Here is a 23,664-nt window from a genome sequence, read left to right on the forward strand (position 1 = left end):
ATCTTCTCACCAGAAAGATCTCGTTGCATTTTCTTCTATTATAGATCCTCCTGCTACTTGAACTCTCTCTAAGGTGGTGAGCACACAGCTCAGGGACCCCAGCTCTGCTCTCTCCAGATGCCATTTCCCCAGTCAGCTCACTGTCATCCCTCCTGAGAGGGCTGCTTCTCACTTTCTCCTCCCTTCTCAGTCTCCTCCACCCCCTTCCTGCTCCCACCCACCCTGAGGTGATGAGTATTTTTTTTTTCAGTCAGAAAAGGACTCAGAATGGGGTGCCTGGCTGGCTCAGCTCATGTGACTCTTGAACTCCAAGTTGAGTTGTGAGCTGGAGCCCCACATTGGTGTAGAGATTACTTAAATAAATAAACTTTTAAAAAAAGAATTAAAAAATAATGGTACCATCTCCCCCCAGAAATACCCCCTCACATCTGCATGTGTGCCCTCACCTTCCCAACAGTGTTGGTGGAGGGTCCCCTCCTGTCTAAGGCTGCCCCTCAGTTTGGGCACACATTGACCCCTCACTTACCTGCATCATCCATTTCCCCCTCTCTACTGGCTCATCCACCCTTCATACAAACATGCTGTAATTCTTCCCTTTTAAAAAAGTTAAATGAAACTACATAAATCAAAACAAAACCCTCCCATAAAAATCCAGCACTCTATCCCACCTCTCCTTCCAACCATTGTCCAATCTCATTGGCACTCATAGAACAATTCCTGAGTCCAGTCTCTCACCTACCCAGCTGTTTTTTTATTTTTGCCAAATGGATACATATTTTAAAAAATCAAATACTTTTACAAGGCTTCTTATCAAGATAGATGTCCCCAATCTTCCATGTCCCCCCATTTTCTGAACCTCAGAGGCAACCTACATTACTTTTTACCTGATTCTCTTATTACTTCTATGCTACTAAAGAGCATGCATTTTATTTTTATTTTTTTCATTTTGAGAGACAGAGCAGGAGTGGGGGAGGAACAGAGACAGAGGGAGACACAGAATCTAAAGCAGGCTCCAGACCCTGAGCTGTCAGCACAGATCCCGACGCGGGGCTCGAACCCACAAACTGTGAGATCGTGACCTAAAGTGAAGTCTGAAGTTGGACGCTCAACCGACTGAGCCACCCAGGTGCCCTTGAGCATGCATTTTAAATAGCTCTCCTGGGAAGGAGTTAAGATGGCAGAGAAGTAGAGGGACCCTGGGCTTCCCATGTCCCTCAAACACAGCTGTATTGAGGTCAGATTACTTGGAACACTCAGAAAATTTATCTGAGCAGCAGAAGGATTTCCACAGTTGGAGGGAGACAGCTTGGCAGGAGGGAGGTGCGCGGAGTTGAGGGAGAGAAAGCGGTGGACAAAAAATCAGATACTTAACTGACTGAGCCACCCAGGCGCCCCTCCCCTGGGTTTTAAACATTAATAATGGGAGCACAGATCTACCACCTGCTGAGGCTTTCTTGTTTCAACAAGAAAAAGTCAGGAACTATAGTGCTGCTAAGTCTTGAGGATTACACCCTTCAATTGGGGCCCATCTGCTGATAGGACATCAGACATATAGGATGGAAGGGTGTTTGGGGGTGAGGCAAGGAAATAATTGACTGAATGAACTAGATTCCATGACCTGAGGGTGTAAGCAAATTAGCACAACCAAGAAATGAGGGCTCAACAAAGGGATCTCCAAAGAATGAGGTCATGAGTGACTTTCTCTGCTACATAAAAGGTTCATGGAGGGGGGGTTCACACAAGGACTGGAAATTCAGCATTCTGACTGTGCCCTATGGTCTCCATTGGGCACCCAAGACATGTAAAAGGATAGAGACCAGCCCTGGAGGGTCATAGCCCAGGGAAGCTTCCTCTATAAGCAGAATATCCCTCCCCATAATCACCCCAGTTGTTTGCTTGCACCTGTAACCTTTACAAATAACAAGTCTTGAATCACTAACCTCGCCAAACTCAAGGTTTAAAATATTTAGAAAGATCCAGAGGAGGGAAAGAAGGGTTAGGTTGGGGCTAAAGCAGTGGGTCACAATGGCTACTTCTGCTGGCCCAATCCTTCTTCAACCCAAGGTGTTAGGCCATTCTCTCACTTTGGGGAAGGCAGATCAAGGGACACCTTGATTCTAAAAGGGAGAGCTGATAGGTAGGGATGCCTTCATAGTCACCTCTCTAATAGGTACAGACTCCTACAGGAATCATGAGATGGGAAACAAACCTTTCTCCACAGGGACTCCTCTGGAATGTGTCCTAAAAATCTGGGAAAGATTTGATCCACAAATCCTCAAAAAAAAAAAAAAGTGCATGAAGTTTTTTTGCTCCCAGGCTTGGCTTCAGTATCGCCTGGAGGAGGGAGAATCCTGGCCTCCTGAGGGAAGTAGTCAGTACAATACTATCTTACAATTATATCTATATTGTAAAAGAGAGGATAAATGGTCAGAAGTTCCTTATGTGCAAGTCTTCTTTGTTTTACAGGCCCAGGCAGACTTATGTAAGACCTGTAAGTGAGGTGTCAGCCTCCCAGCCCCTTCAAGAGATCCAGAAGGGCCAGTACTTGCAGACTCGCCCCCTGAGGCCTCTTCTCAGGAAAAGCCACCTACTAGACTTTCATGTCCTTCTTATCCAGGATTCCCAGGGATGAGAAATTTTCCCCCTGAAAGGAAGGCACATTCATTGACTGAAGTACCTCATGGTGAATTTCGCCCTTTGAAGGTCCATATTCTATTTTCCTTGCAAGATTTTAGACAAATAAAAAAGGATCTGGACAAATTTGCAGACACCCCTAATCAATATATAGAAGTGCTCCACATGAAAAGATGCTCAACATTACTCATCATCAGGGAAATACAAATCAAAACCACACTGAGATACCACCTCACACTGGTCAGAGTGGCTAAAATTAACAACTCAGGAAGCAAAAGACACTGGTGAGGATGTGGAGAAACGGGAACTCTCTTGCACTGTTGGTGGGAATGCAAACTCGTGCAGCCACTCTGGAAAACAATGTGGAGATTCCTCAAAAAATTAAAAATAGAACTACCCTATGACCCAGCAATAGCACTACTAGAAATTTATCCAAAGGAAACAGGAGTGCTGATTCATAGGGGCACACGTACCCCAGTGTATATAGGACCACTTTCAACAGTAGCCAAATTATAGGAAGAGCTAAAATATCCATCAACCGATGAATGGATAAAGAAGATGTGGTTTATATATAGAATGGAATACTACTTGGAAATGAGAAAGAATGAAAGCATGCCATTTGCAGCAACGTGGATGGAACTGGAAGGTATGCTGAGTGAAATAAGTCAGAGAAAGATATCATATGTTTTCACTCATGTGGATCTTGAGAAACTTAACAGAAGACCATGGGGGAAGGGAAGGGGAAAAAGTAGTTACAAACAGAGAGGGAGGGAGGCAAACCATAAGAGACTCTTAAATACAGAGAACAAACTGAGGGTTGATGGGGGAGTACGGGAGAGGGGAAAATGGGTGATGGGCATTGAGGAGGGCACTTGTTAGGATGAGCACTGGGGATTGTATGTAAGCGATGAAGCATGAAAATCTACCCCAAAAACCAAGAGCACACTTTACACACTGTATGTGAGCCAATTTGATAATAAATTATATATATATATACACTCTGTATTTAAACTAATTTAAGTTTGTTGGTTTGATTAAGATAGACACGTCTTTAGAGTTATCAACATTAAATACATGAAACTTTTTCTACCTAGGTTTACTGAAGGTCAGATAAGCTCATAAATATCTTTGTTGCAGTTTGTCAGCAAAAGATGCTTAAAATGATGGTTAATTTTGTCTGTCTTAAAGTTTTCATGGGTAATTGTTAAGATACCTTTCAGGGTCTTTGGAAACCTGAAACTTGCAGGTTTTGCTTAGATGATAAACTGGATTGAATTCATTACATATTTAGGCCTTTTCCAAATTGGGTGAAATGCTGAAGCAGTGCTTACTAAACATAACCTTGTGCTTTTGGCTTATTGCAGAAAAACTAAGATATTTAAATCTGTTTTAAAAAGATGGTTTGTGCTTAATTGATTCATAAGTTTGCCATCTAAAAAATTCTGGTGTAACAGTTCACAATTGATTACTACTTAGTTTTCACTGGAGACTAAGGTTTCTAAGAGTTAAAATTCTGCCGAATGTAATTAAGACTGGTGGAAATAAGGAAAGCAACTCTAGGGGCGCCTGGGTGGCTCAGTTAAGTGCCTGACTTCACCTCAGGTCATGATCTCGTGGTTCACGAGTTCAAGCCCCACACTGGGATCTGTGCTGACAGCTCAGAGCCTGGAGCCTGCTTCAGATTCTGTCTCTGTCTCTCTCTGCCCCTTCCCCATTCATGCTCTCTCTCAAATATAAATAAAACATTTAAAAATTTTTTTAACGAAAGCAATTCTATACACAGTAAAGCAGGAGATATATAAGAAGTATCTAAGAAATGAGAATACATTTTTGTTGAGGGTAAAAGAAAGTAATTTTGTCCTAAATGAGACTGGTTGGAGAAAAAGGGCTTAGGTCAAAATCTAAAGCAAAAGAGGGGCGCCTGAGTGGCTCAGTTAAGCATCGGACTTCAGCTCAGGTCATGATCTCGTTCATTTGTGGATTCAAGCCCTGCATGGAGCTTTCTGCTGTCAGCACAGAGCCTGCTTCAGATCCTCTGCCCCCCATGCCCCTCCCCCACATGCATGAGTGCACTGCCTGTCAAAAATAAATATTAAAAATAAATAAATAATACAGGCAACACTCTAATTATGGAAGATATTTTTTATACTTAGTTGCAGTAGGGATTCATTCTCAGTCAAAGCAATAGTCATGACTTCACATGGAACCAATAAATAGGGATTGTTTTTCATAAAATGAAGACTGGCAATAAAGTTGTCCATTCGATTGCAAATATTTGGTTATAAGGTATAGCCACTGATACTCTTTCATGTTTAAAAATAAATAAATAAATAAATAAATAAATAGGGGCACTTGGGTGGCTCAGTCAGTTAAGTGTCTGACTTTGGCTCAGGGCATGATCTCGCAGTTTGTGAGTTTAAACCCCAGGTCAAGCTCTATGCTGACAGCTTAGAGCTTGGAGCTTGCTTTAGATTCTGTGTCTCTCTGCCCCTCCCCCACTCACATTCTGTGTGTCTCTCCCTCTCAAAAATAAACATTAAAATTTTTTTAATAAATAAATAAATAATAAAAGCAAAAGAAAGTTGTAGAAGGCTTGTAAAGGGAAAGCTTTAAGAAAAATTTTAGTTGGAATGACATAATGCTTTTGTTAAATCAGACTCTTAAACAGAAAAACATGGAGTTCTGGCAGTAGCTGAGAGATATGGGGATGAACAACTTCTTAATTATCATGGGACTAGAGGTCCTATAGGCGACTTCCAGTTTCCTAATGGGGCTCAGTCCCAACAAGTCTGAATGAGGTTAGCCTAGTGTATCACCACCATTTCCAAGCCTGTATTTTAAAAGATTATTACAAGCCTGTATTTTAAAAGGATTAAGCCCTTAAATTATACAAAATTAGCCACTATTTTACAAACACAGAGTAAGAGCCCAGTGGCCTTCCTGGAGAGGTTGAAGGAGGCTCTCATTAAATATATGGTTATCTTGGGACACCTGGGTTGCTCAGTCAGCTAAGTGTCCAACTCTTGATTTTGGCTCAGATTCATGAGTTCTGAGCTCTGCATCAGGCTCTGAACTGACAGCATGAAGCCTGCTTGGGATTCTTTGTCTCCTCTCTCTCTCTCTCTCTCTCTCTCTCTCTCTCTCTCTTTGCCCCTCTCGGACTTGTGCTCTCTCTCTCTCTCTCTCTCTCTCTCAAAAATATATAAACTTTAAAAATATAGCTATCTCCCCTGATACTCCTGAGGCTGAGACTATTTTAAGTTTTTTTAAATGTTTATTCATTTTTGAGAGAAAGAGAGACAGAGCATGAGCAGGGGAGGGACAGATAGAGGGAGACACAGAATCTGAAGCAGGCTCCAGGCCCTAAGCTGTCAGCACAGAGCCCGATATGGGGCTCGAACCCACGAGTCAGGAGATCATGACCTGAGCCGAAGTCAGATGCTCAACCAACTGAGCCATCCAGGTGCCCCATGGCTGAGACTATTTTAAAGGACAAATTTGTCACTCAGTCAGCCCCAGATATTCAAAGGAAGCTGCAAAAATTGGCTGTTAGCTGGGAAGGAATTGGAGCTCTTAGGAGCTGCCAATCGGGTATATTACAACTGAGATCAAGAGGAAACTAAGGAACAGAAATGGAGACTTTAGAAAAAATCTGAGGCCTTAGTTGTGGCCTAACATACTCAGACCAGCCTTCCAGAGGCCACTTGTGTGGCTGTTCAGAGCACTGGAAATAAGACTGCCCTTAAATTTTTTTTATGTTTATTTTTGAAAGAGAGAGAGAGAGAGACAGAGTGTGAGAGTGTGAGCGGAGAAGGGGCAGAGAGAGACACACACACACACACACACACACACAGAATCTGAAGCAGGCTCCAGACTCCGAGCTGCCAGCACAGAGAAGACAATCCTTAGAAGGGACAAAAGAAGTCAAAGCCCCGCAAGCCATGCCCCTTATGTGGAGACGATCACTAGAAGTCTGAATGCCCTCAGAGACCTCTATCTGTGAGGACTATCTGAGTCCCTGACCCACCAGTGTCCCTGAAAGGGACTGATGGGCCCTGGGGCTCTTCACAGGGGTTCCCCAGCACCAATTATCTATTGGAAGTCCAGAGCCTTGGGCAACTCTGGAAAACTCAGGTAACTGAAAAGCCAGTTTATTTTCTTCTTGCTGGATCCACCTTTTCTGTCCTCCTTTCTACTCCTGGCCAACTATCCAAATGCAGTGTAATGATTAGAGGCATCTCTGGAAAACTTATGACTAAATTTTTCTCTCAGCCCCTGGGATGTATATGGAGAAACCTAATTTTTTCTCGTTCTTTATCAATCATGCCTACAAGTCCCACTCCCTTGTTGGGAAGAGATATATTAGCCCAGATGAAGACTACTGCATTGCTAGCCCCAGGGAAATGTTTATGCCTTCCCTTAATAAAAGTTATTGAGGCTTCTCTTATTTGGGATAACTCCCTTGCTCAATTTAGATCCACCTACTCTCCCAAGGAAATGAACTGGGGTCTGATTCATAGACACTGTCTCCAGTGCTCAGGATGGTTACAAACAGAGCAGGGGCAATTTCTATTATCTAGCTCACAGAGTTGGGAGATCATTAAAGCACTGCCTTGAGGCCTTTCATTTAGGGAGGGATAAAACTTATCAAATGGTCCAAAAGATATTTATCAGAAAAAAATTGTCAAGGACAGTTCAGCAAGTAGTATCAGCCTGTAAAGTTTACCTTACAAACAATCCTCTCAACCACAAAATTGCTCTCCAAGGCAAAGTACTGGAAGCTATGCAGGGGAAGACTGGCAATTAGATTTCCCTCATATGCCAATGTCAAGGGGATTCCAACATCTGTTGGTATAGGTTGGTACTTTTACTAATTGGGTAGAGGCCTTCCCCTGCAAAATGGAAAAGACACAAGAAGTAATAAAAGCTCTGCTTTATAAAATAATACCCAGGTTCAACTTACCCAAAAATTTGTAAAGTAATAATGGTAAATGGCTGTTGTGGCTCTTTCTCTGGTAGGACTCGTCCTTGGAAAAGTTTTGCATTGTGAAATAAAGCAAACTGTCTTACTCAGCAGAGTAACTCTAAATAACACCTGATAAACATTAGATGCTTTAAATCAAGAATTAAGGGAAGTTAGGGCTGGGCTGTTGGAAAATTGAGCCACCACTGGTTACTTACTGCTCCTCCATCACCTGGGTTGTGAGAGATTCCCTCACATGTGTTGTTCAATATAACCAATAATTCTCATAAAGTCTCACGACAAATCGATGACATTCAGGCACAATTGGACAAACTCAGGATCTCTCCTAGATTGTTCAGTATAGAAACTAGAGACATTATCTTAGAGATGCCATCTTGTTCGTCAGCATAATCTTTAGTTTGTGTTTTTCTCTTTGTGTCTGCCAATGTTAGTGCCACCTCATGCCTGCCAGCTTTCCTGTGGAACCATACTGTGGACCACTTGACTGACCCTTGGGTAGACTGACTGCCATACCCCACACCATCCCTTGTCAACTTGAAAAAGCCAAAACAGTCATCATCCCTGTTCCCTAACAGCAGTTAGGGGCCCTATTCCAGGGGGGAGGAATGAGTAGGGAAAGGGTTAACATTAAGCAGGGATAGATAAAGGACCCTCAGGGAGGTAGGCTTCAGCTGCAAGTGGGAGGCTGAAGCTGCTGTGGGGTTTGGAAAAAAAGGGGGAGCGGGAATAAATGCATTCCAAACCTGCCTGGGCAAGGTGCCATGAATGAAGTCTCACAAACTTTCTGATAATGTCTCAATAAAATCCTTGGTGGCAATCCAGTTGGGACCCCCTCACTCTTGAGAGCTTTGTACTTTTGCTCAATAAACTTTATTGCTTTGTTCACTCTCTGCTGTCTTCGAGATTCATTCTTTGACTCCATGAGATAAGGACCAGTGTCTCTCCCACCCACCTGTAACGTGGGGAGCAAGAAGTACTGAGTGTCTGAGTTCTTGCAAACAGCATGTGGAGCTCAAACTCAGAGGTTCTGGAAGTGCATGACTTTCTCCGGAGCAAAGCTGCAGAGCACGCTCTTGGGGAGAAGGAGGGAGTACATAGCATGGCATAATGATTTCTGGGGCACATTGGAAGAGAACATTCCCCTTCCTGGAATACTTTTGGAAGAGTGTTTATTGCCTCTCCAAGGAAAATAAGCCAAAAGCCTTTTATTAGGAGGGTGGAGAATCTCTACTCCAGAAGAGAGGAGCAGATAAGCACCATACTGGGTCATACGAGCTGCATGCCAAGTGCTGGGTTCTTTAAGACCTTGGATGTTGAATCCTAGCTGTGTGCACCAAGGAAAAGGCACAGAAAAGTTATGGCCTAGTGTAAGCTGAGGGCCCTCAGTATTCTGTGAAGGCTGCCTGAACAACTGGGGTTGAGATCCCAGGTCCAGGGACAGGAGATTGGGGTAACACTCTTCCCCCCCCCACCCCGCCCAACACCAACACAGTGGGACTTCAGAGAGCAATACAGCAGCCTCCAGTGAACCTTGGACTTGCTACACCAAACCCCGTTCCTCCATGCTTGGTATGTTTATTTACTGGGGCAAGATTGACTCTGAGCATATGCAGCCAGCCTCTTTTCCAGACCAGTATATCTACCACCCCAGGCACCAACAGATAACTCTTTTTTCTTCTTTTTAACCTCTTTCCCTCTTTCTTTTTTTCTTGTAGAATCATGTTCATTTCTGATTTGTTTTTTCTCATTTCGTTTTATCTTTTTTCTTTTTTTAATCAGGCTTTCTTATTTTCTTTTTCCTTCTTATCTCTTTTCTTCTGCTTTTTTTTCTGTTTTCTCCTTTCTTTTTCTTTGGAATAAGCCTTATAATTTAATGATTTTCTGTTTGTTTTTCTTTTGTTCTCTTTCCATCTTTCTTTGTATGCAATCAGGCTCCCTCCCCCTTTTCCTTTTTTCCAGGGTTACTTCAACAAAAAAATCAAAACACACCTAGTTAAAGATCCAAACACTCCACCACTGCCAGCAAGGAGGAACTCTGCAGAGAACTGACCCATGAGATAGAGCAGCCAAAATGCAACAGCAGAGTGCATACATTGTACATCAAAAATACTTTCTGAAATGCCAGGCCCTGGACAGTGTATGACCCCTTTTTAATATAGTAGTACACTCAGGTGCAGGAAACATAACAAGCTTTTAAAACACGCAAAAGGGGGCGCCTGGGTGGTGCAGTCGGTTAAGCGTCCGACTTCAGCCAGGTCACGATCTCGCGGTCCCTGAGTTCGAGCCCCGTGTCAGGCTCTGGGCTGATGGCTCAGAGCCTGGAGCTTGTTTCCGATTCTGTGTCTCCCTCTCTCTCTGCCCCTCCCCCGTTCATGCTCTGTCTCTCTCTGTCCCAAAAATAAATAAACGTTGAAAAAAATAAATAAAACACGCAAAAGACAGAAATTTAGCCAAAATGATGGAGGAATTCTCCCCAAAAGAAAGGTCAAGAAGAAATCACAGCAAGGGACTTGCTTAAAACAGATATAAACAATACATCTGAATAAGAATTTAGAATAACAGCCATAAGACTAATAGCTGGGTTTGAAAACAACATAGAAGACACCAAAGAAACCCTTGCTGCAGAGATCAAAGAGTTAAGAACTAGTTGGGGTGAATGTCAAAATGCCAAAACTGAAGATGCAAAATAAGCTAGATATAGTGACAGCAAGGATTGAAGAAGCAGAGGAGAGAATAGGTGAAATAGAGGATAAAATTATAAAAATAATGAAGATTAAAAAAGAGAGAGAAAGGAAATTACTAGATCATGAGGTGAGACTTACAGAACTAAGTGATTCCAATAAAATGAAACAATACCCACATCATACGAGTCCCAGAAGAAGAAGAGCAAGAAAAAGGGGCACAAAGTTTATTTGAAGAAATTATAGCTGAGAACATCCCTAATCTGGGGAAAGAAACAAGCATCCAAGCCCAAGAGGCACAGAGAACTCCCTTCAAACTCAATAAAACAGGTCAACACCATGACATATCATAGTGAAACTGGCAAAATACAAAGATAAAGAGAATTCTGAAAGCAGCTATGGATAAGAGGCCATTAGCCTACAAGGATAGACACATAATGTTAGTAGCAGACCTGTCCACTGAAACTTCTCAGGCCAGATGGGAGTGGCAGGAAATATCCAATGTGATGAATAGGAAAAATATGCAGCCAAGAATCCTGTATCCAGAAAGGCTGTCTTTCAGAATAGAAGGAGAGATAGAGGGGTGCCTGGGTGGCTCGGTTGAGTGTCTGACTTTGGCCCAGGTCATGATCCTGCACTTTGTGGGTTCGAGTCCCATGTCAGGCTCTGTGCTGACAGCTCAGAGCCTGCAGCCTGCTTCACATTCTGTGTCTCACTCTATCTATGCCCCTCCCCACTCTGTCTCTCTGTCTCCCAAAAATAAATAAACATTAAAATAAAAAAGGAGAGATAGACTTTCCCAGATAAACAAAAACTAAAGGAGTCCATGACCACTAAACCAGCCCTGCAAGAAATTTTGAAGAGGACGCTCTGAATGGAAAGCAGTAGAGACTATAAAGGACCAGAGAACATCACTAGATACACCAAATCTACAGATAACAAAATGGCACTAAATTCATAACTTTCAGTAAACACTCTGAATGTAAATGGACTAAAAGCCCCAATCAAAAGACATAGGGTCACAGAATGGATTAAAAAAACAAGATCCATCTATATGCTGCCTACAAGAGATTCATTTTAGATCTGAGGACACCTGCAGATTGAAAGTGAAGGGATGGAGAACCATCTATCATGCTACTGAATGTCAAATGAAAGCAAGAGTAGCCATACTTAGACAAACTAGATTTTAAAACAAAGACTATAACAAGAGATGAAGAAAAGCATTCTATCACAGTTAAGGGGTCTATCCATTAGGATCTATCCATTGTAAATATTTGTGTCCCTAACTTGGAGGAACACAAATGTATAAATAAATTAAACACAAACATAAACAAACTCCTTGCTAATAATACCATTTATAGTAGGAGACTTAATATGCCACCTACAACAATGGGCAGATCAACTAAGCAGAAAATCAATAAGGAAACATCAGCTTGGAATGTCAAAATGGGCTAGATGACTTAACAGATAGACTCAGAACATTTCACCCTAAAGCAGTAGAATACACATTTTTCTTGAGTGCACAAGGAACATCCTTCAGAATAGATCACATACTGAGTCACAAATCAGTCCTCAACAAATTTAAAAAGATGGAGATCATAGCATGCATATTTTCAGATCACAATGCTATGAAATTTGAAATTTGAAATCAACCATGAGAAAAAATTTGGAAAGCCATGGAGGTTAGAGAACATCCTACTAAGAAGGAATGGGTTAGCCAGGAAATTCAAGAATAAATAAAAAAAAATACATGGAAACAAATGAAAATGAAAACATGACAGTCCAAACCTTTTGGGATGCAGCAATGGCAGTCCTAAGAGGAAAATACATTGCAATTCAGGCTTATCTCAAGAAGCAAGAAATATCCCAAATACACAACCTAACCATACACTAAAAGAGATAAAGAAGCAGCAAATAAAGCCAAAAGCCAGCAAAAGAAGGGAAATAATAAAGATTAGAGCAGAAATACATGATACAGGGGGGAAAAAAGTAGTATAGATCAATGATATCAAAAGTTTGTTTTTTGAGGGGCGCCTGGGTGGCGCAGTCGGTTAAGCGTCCGACTTCAGCCAGGTCACGATCTCACGGTCCGGGAGTTCGAGCCCCGCGTCGGGCTCTGGGCTGATGGCTCAGAGCCTGGAGCTTGTTTCCGATTCTGTGTCTCCCTCTCTCTCTGCCCCTCCCCCGTTCATGCTCTGTCTCTCTCTGTCCCAAAAATAAATAAACGTTGAAAAAAAAAAATTTTTTTTTAAATAAAAAAAAAAGTTTGTTTTTTGAAAGAATAAACAAAATTGATAAACCCCTAGCCAGATTTCTCAAAAAGAAGAAAGGGCCCAAATAGATAAAATCACCAGTGAAAGAGGAGGATTCACAACAACAACACAGAAATACAAAAAATCACAAGAGAATACTATGAAAAATTATATGTCAACAAACTGGACAATCTGGAAGAAATGGACAAATTCCTAGACACCCACACACTACCAAAACTCAAATGGGAAGAAATAGGACAAACAGGCCTATAACCAGTAAAGAAATTAAATCAGTTATCAAAAATCTCCCAAAAAATGAGAGTCCTGGGCCAGATGGTTTCCCAGGGGAATTCTACCAGACATTTAAAGAGGGGTTATTTTTCTCAAACTTTTCAAAAAAAAAAAAAAATAGAAATGGAAGGAAAGCTTCCAAACTCATTGTATGATGCCAGCATTATCTTGATTCCAAAACCAGACAAAGACCCCACTAAATGAAGAATTACAGGCCAATGTCCCTGATGAAACTGAATGCAAAAATTCTCAACAAGATACTAGCAATTTGAATCCAACAGTATATTAAAGAAATTATTCACCATGATCAGAGGGAGAAGTCAACATGGCTGAGAATTAGTGATACCAGAATTTCCCTTATCCCTCAAACACAGCAGTATTGAGGTCAGAACACTTGGAATTCCAGGAATCCCGACTACAGTCTGACATAAACCTCTCCAGGGGAGTATGGAGACAGCTTGGCGGTTCAGAGGTGCATGTTTGTGAATTGGGAGAGATAAAACAGGTGGCAGCGTAGGCACAGAAGAGGGGGGGAACCCTTTTGGTGGATAAACAAAAGGAAGAGAAAGAGAGGCTGTGGAAGTGTGGTGTTACATCTGGATAAGGAAAAAACTCTCCATATCATGGTCGGGGAATGAAAAATTTGAAGAGAGCCAGCCTCTACTTTGCAAACAGCCTTAGGAGTAAAGGTTGGAGTTTTCAGGATTGCAGGACTTTCTCTGGACCAGAGCTGCCAGTGTGCATGCCTGGAGGGAAGGAAAGCTAACCCCAGGCTAAGTAATGATCTCAGGAGCGCACTGGGAGAAAACAGTGCCCTCACTCGAGTACTGTGAGAAGAGGGTATATTGCACCCCCAGGACAAAAGACCCTGCAGGCACAAGCCAGAGGCCCTTTGTCAGTAGGACAGAGTGACACTATTCCAGAACCCATCCACATGGAGCGGATCCTTTAAGACATCGGGTTTTGAGTCCCAGTTGAGCGCCTGGGAGGCACAGGGGAAGGAGCAAAGCAAGTTGCCCCCCACCTCCTCCACTACTCTGTGAGGGCTGCCTGAACAGTGTGGTTTGAGACACCCAGTCTGGGGAGGAGAGATTGGGGTGTTGCCATTTTCCTCCCCATTACCAACACGGTGGGGCTTCAGGGAGCAGGACAGTGGCACCCAGTGGAGGCAGGACCACTTAATACCAAACCTCGCCCCTAAGAGCCTGGTAACTACTTATCTACCGAAGTGAGATTGACACTCACTGAACTACTTGGCCCCTCCTCCAGACCAGCACGGTCACTGGTTTCAAGGCACCAATGGACAATTGTCCTGTGGTTTTGTATGTTAGTCTGATGTTTTTGTTGTTTTTCTTTTATTTCCTTCTCTTCTTTTTTCCCTGCCTTATCTTTCTACTCTCCTATTTTTTTCTCTCCCTGGAGACCCTTATAGTTTCTGATTTGATTTTTGGTTGATTCTTATTATATATTTTTTCTCTTTTTCTTCCCTCTTTTCTGGTTGTTTGTTTAATCAGGCATTTATTGCTATGTTCTTTTTATACCTTTTCTGTACTCCTTCTTTATTTTCCTCCCTCTTTTTTTTAATATGTATTTATTTTTGAGAGACAGAGCATGAGCAGGGGAGGGGCAGAGAGAGTGGGAGACACAGAATCCAAAGTAGGCTCCAAGCTCTGAGCTGTCAGCATGAATGGTGAGATCATGACCTGAGCCAAACTCAGATGCTTAACCAACTGAGCCACCCAGGCACCCCAACTGGGCTTGAAAAAAAGCATAGAAGACAGCAAGAATCTATTGCTGCACAGATCAAGGAAATAAGAAATAGTCACGATGAATTAAGAAATGTTGTAAATAGGTTAAAATAAACTAGATGCAGCGACAGCAAGGATGGAAGAAGCAGAGAAAAGAATAGGTGAAATAGAAGATAAAATTATGGAAAATGATGAAGCTGAGAAAAGGAAAAAAAGGAAATTACTAGACCACGAGGGAGAATTAGAGACCTAAGTGATTCAATAAAATTAATTATATTTGTATCATAGGAGTTTCAGAAGAGGAAGAGAAAGAGAAAGAGGCAGAAGGTTTATTTGAACAAATTATAGCTGAGAACTTTCCCAACCTGGGGAAAGAAACAGGCATCCAAGTCCAGGAAGCACAGAGAACTCCCTTCAGAATCAACAAAAACAGGTCCACACCATGCCATATCATAGTGAAACTGGCAAAATACAAAGATAAAGAGAGAATTCTGAAAGCAGCTAGGGGCAAATCGGGCCTTAATCTACAAGCGTAGACATATAAGAGAAGTAGCAGACCTGTCCACTGAAAATTGACAGGCCAGAAAAGAGTGGCAGGAAATATTCAATGTGCTGAATAGGAAAAATATGCAGCCAAGAGTCCTCTATCCAGCAAGGTTGTCATTTAGAATAGAAGGAGAGATAAAGGCTTTCCCAGACAAAAACTAAAAGAGTTCATAACCACTAAATCAGCCCTGCAGGAGATCCTAAGGGGGACTCTGCATGTGGAAAGCAGCAAAATCTACAAAGGACCAGAGACAACACCACAAGCACAAAACCTGCAGATAACATAATGACACTAAAGCCACATCTTTCAATAATCACTCTGTATGTAAATGGACTAAATGCCCCATTTAAAAGACATTGGGTATCAGAATGTATAAAAAAACAAGATCCATCTATATGCTGCCTACAAGAGACTCATTTTAGACCTGAGGACACCTGCAGATTGGAAGTGAAGGGATGGAGAACCATCTATTATGCTACTGAATGTCAAAAGAAAGCCAGAGTAGCCATACTTATATCAGACAAACTAGTTTTAAAACAATGACTGTAATAAGAGATGAAGAAGGGCATTATATTATAATTAGAGGGTGTATCCATCAAGAACAGCTAACAATTGTAAATGTTTATGCCCCCAACGTGAAAATATCAAAATATATGAATCAATTAATGGCAAACATAAATAAATGTGTAGACAACAATACTGTGATTGTAGGGGACTTTAATAGTCCACTTACAACAATGGACAGATAATCTAGGCAGAAAATCAGTAAGGAAACAATGGCTCTGAATTACACATTGGACCAGATGGACTTAACAGATATATTCAGATCTTTTCATCCAAGAGCAACAGAATACACATTCTTCTCAAGTGCACATGGAACATTCTCCAAAATATATCACATACTGACCACAAAATAGCCCTCAACAAATATAAAAGGATTGAGATCATACCAAGCATATCTTCAGATCACAATGCTTTGAAACTTGAAATCAACCACAAGAAAAAATTTAGAAAGCCTCCAAGTTCATGAAGGTTAAGGAACATCCTACTAAAGAATGAATAAGCCAACCAGGAAATTAAAGAAGAACTTAAAAAATATTTGGAAGAAAATGAAAATGAAAACACGACAGTCCAAACCATTTGGGATGCAGCAAAGGCAGTCCTAACAGGAAAATACATTGCAATCTAGGCCTATGAAGCAAGAAAAATCCCAAATACAGAATCTAACCTCACACCTAAAGGAACTAGAAACAGAGCAGCAAAGAAACCCAAAGCCAGAAGAAGAAGATAAATAATAAAGATTAGAGCAGAAATTAACAATATAGAATCCAAAACAACAACAACAACAACAAGAACAAAAACACGGTAGAACAGATCAATAAATCTAAGAGTTGGTTTTTCAAAAGAATAAATAAAATTTATAAACCCTCAGCCAGACTTCTCAAAAAGAAGAGAGAGGGGACCCAAATAGATAAAATCATGAATGCAAGAGGAAAGATCACAACCAACACCACAGAAATACAAACAATTATAAGAAAATACTATGAAAAATTATATGCCAAAAAACTGGACAATCTGGAAGAAATGGACAAATTCCTAGATACCCACACACTACCAAAATTCAAACAGGAAGAAATAGAAAACTTGAACAGGCCCATAAGCAGCAAAGAAATTGAGTTGGTCATCAAAAATCTTCCACCATGATCAAGTGGCATTTATTCCTGGGTTGCAGAGCTGGTTCAATATTCACAAATCAATGTGATATACCACATTATTAAAAGAAAGCATAAGAACCATATGATTTTTTCAATAGATGCAGAAAAGGCATTTGACAAAATACATTATCCTTTCTTGATAAAAACCCTTAAGAAAGTAGGGGTAGAAGGAACATGCCTCAACATCATAAAAGCCATATATGAAAGGCCTACAGCTAATATCATCCTCAATGGGTAAAAACTGAGAGCTTTCTCCCTAGGGTCAGGAACATGACAGGCATGTCCACTCTCACCCTGTCATTGAACATAGTACTGGAAGTCCTAGCCTCAGCAATCAGACAAAAAAAAGAAATAAAAGGTATACAAACTGGTAAAGAAGTCAAACTTTCACTGTTCACAGATGACATGATACTCTACATAGAAAACTCTACATAGAAAAGAGTCCACCAAAAAAACATTAGAACTAATACGTGAATTCAGCAAAGTCACAGGATGTAAAATCAACGTACATAAATAAGTTACATTTCTATACACCAATAATAAGGCAGCAATAAAGAAAAATCAAGGAACCAATCCCATTGACAATAGCACCAAAAACTATAAGATATTCAGGAATAAACCTAATCAAGGAAGTAAAAGATCTGTACACTAAAAACCATAGAAAGCTTATGAAAGAAACTGAAGATATAAAGAAATGGAAAAACATCCCATGCTCATGGATTGGAAAAACAAATATTGTTAAAATGTCAATACTACCCAAAGCAATCTACACATTCAGTGAAATCCCTATCAAAATTATGCCAGCATTCTTTACAGAGCTAGAACAAACAATCCTAAGCAAAATTAGTCAGTCAGAGAAAGACAAATATCATGTGACTTCACTCATATGAGGAATTTAAGATACAAAACAGATGAACATAAGGGAAGGGAAGCAAAAATAATATAAAAACAAGGAGGGGAACAAAACATAAAAGACTCTTAAATACAGAGAACAAACTGAGGGTTGCTGGAGGAGTTGTGGGGGGGATGGGCTAAATAGGTAAGGGGCATTAGGGAAGACACTTGTTGGGATGAGCACTGGGTGTTATACTATGGGATGAATCACTGGAATCGACTCCTGAAATCATTATAGCACTATATGTTAACTAACTTAGATGTAAACTTAAAAATAAATTTTAAAAATATTTTTTAAATAAAATTATTTGTCACACATGGCCCAATTTCATATGTAGAAAAACGTAAACTTTTTTACAACAGATTTGTCACCAGAACACAGGTGTCGTGAAAACCACCACTAAACCTAAGCCAAAATGGGAAAGGAAGACTAATATCAACATCATAGTTATTGAATATGTAGATTCAGGCAAGTCTACCACTCCTGGTCATCTGATCTAAACATGTGGTAGAATCAACAAAAGAACTATTGAAAAATTTGATAAGGGGGCATTCAAGATGAGAATGGGCTTCTTTAAGTATGCCTGGGTCTTGAGTAAACTGAAAGCAATGGTGAATGTGGTATCACCATTAATATCTCCCTGTGGAAATTCAAGACCAGCAAGTGTTATGTGACCATCATCGATGCCACAGGGCACAGACTTTATTAAAAAAAATCTCAAGCCAACTGTACTGTCCTAATTGTTGCTGCTGTTGGTGAATTTGAAGCTGGTATCATGAATGCCAGACCCATGAGCATGCCCTTCTGGCTTACACACTGGGTGTGAAACAACCATTTGTTGGTGTTAACAGAATGGATTCCACTGAGCCACCCTACAGCTGGAAGAGATATGAGGAAATGGTTAAGAAAGTCATCACCTACATTAAGAAAATTGGCTACCATCCCAGTAGCATTTGTGCCAATTTTTGGTTGGAATGGTGACAACATGCTCCAGCAAAGTGCTAACATGCCTTCTTTCAAAGGATGGAAACTCACCTATAAAGATGGCAATTCCAGTGGAACCATGCTGCTTGAAGCTCTGGATTGCATTCTGCCACCAACTTGTCCCACTAACAAGCCCTTGTGTCTGTCCCACCAGGACATCTACAAAATTGATTGTATTGGTACTGTCCCTGTGGGCCAAGTGGAGACTAGTGTTCTTAAACCTGCTATGGTGGTCACTTCTGCTCTACTGAATGTTAGAACTGAGGTAAAGTTTGTTGACATGCACCATGAGACTTTGAGTGAGACTCTTCCTGGGGAAAATATAGACTTCAATGTCAAGAACATATCTGTCAAATATGTTCATCATGGCAATGTGGCTGATGATAGCAAAAATGACCCATCAATGGAAGCAGCTAGCTTCCAGGATAATCACCTGAACCATCCAGGCCAAATCAGTGCTGGATATACAACTGTGCTGGATTTTCACACAGCTTACACTACTTGTAAGTTGCTGAGCTGGAGAAGATTGATCATCATTCTGGAAAAAAGCTGGAAGATGGCCCCAGGTTACTGAAATCTGATGACGCTGCCATTGTTTGTATGGTTCCTGGCAAGCCTATGTGTGTTGAGAGCATCTCTGACTACCCTCTTCTGGGCCATTTTGCTGTTTGTGACATGAGACAGACGATTGCTGTAGGTGTCATCAAAGCAGTGGACAATAAGATAGCTGGAGCTGGCAAGGTCACCAGGTATGTCCAGGAAGCTCAGAAGTCTAAATGAATATTATCCCCAATACCTGCCACCCCAGTCTTAATTAGTGGTGGAAGAATGGTCTCAGAACAGTTTGCATCAATTGGCAATTTCAGTTTAATAGTAAAGGACTGTGGCACAAAAACAGACACACAGACCAATGGAATAGAATAGAAACCCCAGAACTAGACCCACAAATGTATGGCCAACTAATCTTTGACAAAGCAGGAAAGAACATCCAATGGAAAAAAGACAGTCTCTTTAACAAATGGTGCTGGGAGAACTGGACAGCAACATGCAGAAGGTTGAAACTAGACCACTTTCTCATACCATTCATAAAAATAAACTCAAAATGGATAAAGGACCTGAATGTGAGACAGGAAACCATCAAAACCCTAGAGGAGAAAGCAGGAAAAGACCTCTCTGACCTCAGCCGTAGCAATCTCTTACTCGACACATCCCCAAAGACAAGGGAATTAAAAGCAAAAATGAATTACTGGGACCTTATGAAGATAACTTCTGCACAGCAAAGGAAACCAACAAAACTAAAAGGCAACCAACAGAATGGGAAAAGATATTTGCAAATGACATATCGGATAAATGGCTAGTATCCAAAATCTATAAAGAGCTCACCAAACTCCACACCCGAAAATCAAATAGCCCAGTGAAGAAATGGGCAGAAAACATGAATAGACACTTCTCTAAAGAAGACATCTGGATGGCCAACAGGCACATGAAAAGATGCTCAACGTCGCTCCTCATCAGGGAAATACAAATCAAAACCACACTCAGATATCACCTCATGCCAGTCAGAGTGGCCAAAATGAACAAATCAGGAGACTATAGATGCTGGAGAGGATGTGGAGAAACGGGAACCCTCTTGCACTGTTGGTGGGAATGCAAACTGGTGCAGCCACTCTGGAAAACAGTGTGGAGCTTCCTCAGAAAATTAAAAATAGACCTACCCTATGACCCAGCAGTAGCACTGCTAGGAATTTACCCAAGGGATACAGGAGTACTGATGCATAGGGGCACTTGTACCCCAATGTTTATAGCAGCACTCTCATCAATAGCCAAATTATGGAAAGAGCCTAAATGTCCATCAACTGATGAATGGATAAAGAAATTGTGGTTTATATACACAATGGAGTACTACATGGCAATGAGAAAGAATGAAATATGGCCCTTTGTAGCAACGTGGATGGAACTGGAGAGTGTGATGCTAAGTGAAATAAGCCATACAGAGAAAGATACCATATGTTTTCACTCTTATGTGGATCCTGAGAAACTTAACAGAAACCCATGGGGGAGGGGAAGAAAAAAAAAAAGAGGTTAGAGTGGGAGAGAGCCAAAGCATAAGAGACTCTTAAAAACTGAGAACAAACTGAGGGTTGATGGGGGGTGGGAGGGAGGAGAGGGTGGGTGATGGGTATTGAGGAGGGCACCTTTTGGGATGAGCACTGGGTGTTGTATGGAAACCAATTTGACAATAAATTTCATATATTGAAAAATAAATAAATAAAAACTCAAGTCAGGTCATGTAAAAAATAATAATAATAGTAAAGGACTGGTTAATGATAACAATGCACTGTAAAACCTTCAGATGGATAGGAGAATGTTTTGTGGACCACTTGGGTTGTGTTTGTGTGTGTGTGTGTGTGTGTGTGTGTTATCTTTAAGTTACTAGTTTTTAAAATCAGTACTTTTGGCATATCATCCTTGCACATGGGGCCATGCTGATCTTCTCTGCATCGCTCCAACTTTCATATATACTTCCAAAGCAAGCCCTAAAATCAGTACTTTTTAATGGAAAAAACTTAACCAAAAATCTGTCACAGAATTTGAGACCCACTAAAGCAATAGTTTAATAAAAAAAAAAAAACTTAAAGATTATACACACACACAAACTATTAGAACCAATAAATGAAATCAGCAAAACTATAGGATAAAAATCAACACATACATATCAGTTGCATTTCTATACAGTAACAATGAACTATCAGAAAAGGAAATTAAGAAAACAATTCCAATTACAATAGCATCAAGAAGAATAAAATAATTAGAAATAAACTTAGCCAATGAATGAAAGATTACAAAATGTTGCTGAAAGAACTAGTAAATGGAAACACATCTCATGTTCATGTTTTGAAAGGCTTAATATTGTTAACATATCAATACTACCCAAGAGATCTACAGATTTAATGCAATTTAATTCAAAACGACAATGGCATTTTTTGCAGAAACATCCCAAAATTCATATGGAATCACAAGGGAACCCAGAGCCAAAACAATCTTGAAATAAGAACAGAGTTGGAGATCATGCATTTCCCGATTTCAAAACATATTACAAATCTTCAGTGATAAAAACACTGTGGTACTGGCACAAGGACAGACATATAGACTAATGGAGTAGAATAGATACCCCCCCCCCAAAAAAAAATCCTCAAATGTTTGGTCAAGTGATTTTTGACAGAGGTGCAAAGACCATTCAATGGGGAAAGGAACTTTTCCAACTACATGGTGCTGGAAAAAACTTGATATCCACATACAAAAGAATGAAATTGTACCCTTACATCTAACATCAAACAGAAAAAATAACTCAAAATAGGTCAGAGACTTAAAACTATAAAACTCTTAAAAGAAACCCAGGGCAAAAGCTTCACAACATTGGATTTGGCAGTGACATCTTATATTTGACACCAAATGCATAGGCAACAAAAGAAAAAAATAGTTAAATCATACTTCATGATAATTTTGTACATTGAAAGACAGTAGCAACAGAGTAAAAAGGTAACCCACAGAGAGGGGAGAAAATATTTGCAAATAATATATCTGATAACAGATATCCAGGATATATCCAGAATATATAAAGAACTCCTAAAACTCAACATCAACAACAACAACAACCACAAGAAAAACAAAAACCCAATTCAAAAATGGTCAAAGTACTTGAAAAGACATTTCTCTGGAAAAGATATACAAATAACCAACAAGCACATGAAAAGATGTTCAATGTCACTATTCACTAGGGCAGTGCAAATCAAAACTACAATGAGATCTCACTTCACACCTATTAGGGTGGTTGCTATTAAAAAACACAAAACAAACAAAAAAAGAGTTCTGGCCAGGATGTGGAGAAATTAGAACCCTTGATCACTACTGGTGAGAATGTAAAATGGAACAGCCACTGTGGGAAACAGTGGTATGGTGTTTCCTTGAAAAATTAAAGGTAGAATATGATACAGTAATTCCACTTCTGGGTATATACCAAAAGAACTAAAACCAGAGTCTCAAAGACAGATATTTGTACACCAATGTTCACAGCAGCATTATTCAGCATTACAGCTAAAACATGGAAGCAATCCTAGTATCCATTGACAGATGAATGGATAGGCAAAATGCAATCTACATACAAAAGGATATTCAGCCTTGGAAAGGAAGGAAATTATGACATGTGCTGTAACATAAATGAACATTGAGCATATTATGCTAAGTGAAATAAGGCAACCCACAAAAGGACAAATATTCTATGATTCCACTTAATATGAGGTACATAAAGTAGTCAAAATCATAGAAAGTAGAATGGTGGTTGCCAGGGGATGGGGGAATGGGGAATTACTGTTTGATGAGTAAAGAGTTTCAGTTTTACATAATAAAATGAGTTATGGAGATCAATGATGGTGATGGTTGCACATTATGAATGTATTTAATACTACTGAATTTTCACTTAAAATGGTAAATTTATGTCATCTGTATCTTACCACATATTTTAAATCAGAAAAAAAATGTTTTTCAATATTTACTTATTTCTGAGAGAGAAAGAGACAGAGACAGAGCACAAGCAGGGAAGGGGCAGAGAGAGAGAAACACAGAATCCGAAGCAGGCTCCAGGCTCTGAGCTGTCAGCACAGAGCCCAACGTGGAGCTCAAACTCGTGAACTGCGAGATAATGACCTGAGCTGAAGTCATTTAACCGACTGAGCCACCCAGGTGCCCCAGAAAAAATATTTTTTTTAAAAAACTTTAAACAGAGTAATATGACCAAGCAATTCCATTCACAGGTATATATCTGAGAGAAGTAAACACATACATCCACACAAAAACTTGTGCACAAATATTCACAACAGCATTATTCCTTAATAGACAAATGGTAGAAATAACCCAGTTGTCCATCAAATGAATA

General features: G+C 40.3%; 1 long non-coding RNA gene, 1 other non-coding gene and 1 pseudogene across 2 annotated transcripts; 2 read left to right on the forward strand and 1 right to left on the reverse strand.

The window, feature by feature from the left end:
- The first annotated feature begins 3,238 nt into the window (after window positions 1-3,238).
- On the forward strand, window positions 3,239-8,506 carry LOC115513673. Its single transcript, XR_003968782.1, has 2 exons — window positions 3,239-3,280; window positions 8,050-8,506. It is a non-coding gene; the product is annotated as an uncharacterized LOC115513673 (long non-coding RNA).
- Window positions 8,507-17,122: 8,616 nt separating this feature from the next.
- On the forward strand, window positions 17,123-19,584 carry LOC115514881 (annotated as a pseudogene).
- Window positions 19,585-21,163: 1,579 nt separating this feature from the next.
- LOC115515120 lies at window positions 21,164-21,267 on the reverse strand. The gene has a single exon (XR_003969180.1). It is a non-coding gene; the product is annotated as a U6 spliceosomal RNA (small nuclear RNA).
- Between the last annotated feature and the right edge of the window lie 2,397 nt (window positions 21,268-23,664).

This window comes from Lynx canadensis, chromosome B2, assembly GCF_007474595.2.
Source record: "Lynx canadensis isolate LIC74 chromosome B2, mLynCan4.pri.v2, whole genome shotgun sequence".
Classification (NCBI taxonomy): Eukaryota; Metazoa; Chordata; class Mammalia; order Carnivora; family Felidae; genus Lynx; species Lynx canadensis.